Source organism: Salvelinus sp. IW2-2015, unplaced genomic scaffold, assembly GCF_002910315.2.
Source record: "Salvelinus sp. IW2-2015 unplaced genomic scaffold, ASM291031v2 Un_scaffold2596, whole genome shotgun sequence".
In the NCBI taxonomy this organism is placed as follows: Eukaryota; Metazoa; Chordata; class Actinopteri; order Salmoniformes; family Salmonidae; genus Salvelinus; species Salvelinus sp. IW2-2015.
The window spans coordinates 101793-103016 of record NW_019943904.1 but is presented as its reverse complement, the minus strand read 5'-3'; positions in this window follow the sequence as shown (position 1 = coordinate 103016).

Sequence of the window (1224 nt, the reverse complement as noted above, 5' to 3'; positions counted from 1 at the left end):
TCATCTAGTCAGCCAGTGATCCAGTCATCCAGTCAGCCACTCATCTAGTCAGCCAGTGATCCAGTTATCCAGACAGCCACTCATCTAGTCAACCAGTAATCCAGTCATCTAGTCAGCCAGTTATCCAGTCAGCCAGCCATTCATCTAGTCAGCCGTCCATCTAGTCAGCCAGTCAGCCATTTATCCAGTCAGCCAGTCAGCCAGTCATCCAGTCAGCCAGTCATTCATCTAGTCAGCCAGTCAGCCAGTGAGCCAGTCAGCCAGTCAGCCAGCCACTCATCTAGTCAACCAGTCAGCCAGTGATCCAGTCAGCCAGTGATCCAGCCAGCCAATCAGCCAGTCAGCCAGTGATCCATTCTGCCAGTGATCCAGCCAGTGATCTAACCAATCATCCAGCCAGCCAGCCATTCAGCAGCAGTGGTCAGTCAGGAGCAGGAAACAGCCTCAGCTCCAGCTCACCACAGCTTTCCTTTTCTATTAAGACTCAGCATGTCTCCTGTCTCCTTGAATGACTGTGCTCTTTATTGATTAATGACCCTAATTTATTACTGAGAGGAGGGCCCTGCTGCCGCTTAAATGTACAATTAATCAATTTTTCCATCAAATTATGAAGAGGAGGAAAGGTGGTGTAGGCGTAGGGGCTTAGCCGCCCGTCACTGCTAACGTAAGTAGGTAGGAGACCAAGTGTGTGTGTTCCCAAGGCTCTGTGAGTAGCTCACTGACGAGGGTTAGAGGTCTACAGGGAGCTGCACTAACTGACGAGGACTAGAGGTCTACAGGGAGCTGCTCTAACTGACAAGGGCTAGAGGTCTACAGGGAGCTGCTCTAACTGACGAGGTCTACAGGGAGCAACTCTAACTGACGAGGTCTACAGGGAGCAACTCTTACTGACGAGGGTTAGAGGTCTACAGGGAGCTGCTCTTACTGACGAGGACTAGAGGTCTACATGGAGCTGATCTTATTGATGAGGGTCAGGGGTCTACAGGGAGCTTCTCTAACTGACAAGGTCTACAGGGAGCTGCTCTAYCTGACGAGGTCRACAGGGAGCTGCTCTAACTGACGAGGACTACAGGGAGCTGCTCTTACCGACGAGGTTTACAGGGAGCTGTTTTAACTGACGGGGACTACAGGGAGCTGCTCTTACTGACGAGGTCTACAGGGAGCTGCTCTAACTGACAAGGGTTAGAGGTCTACAGGCAGCTGCACTAACTGACGAGGGTTAGA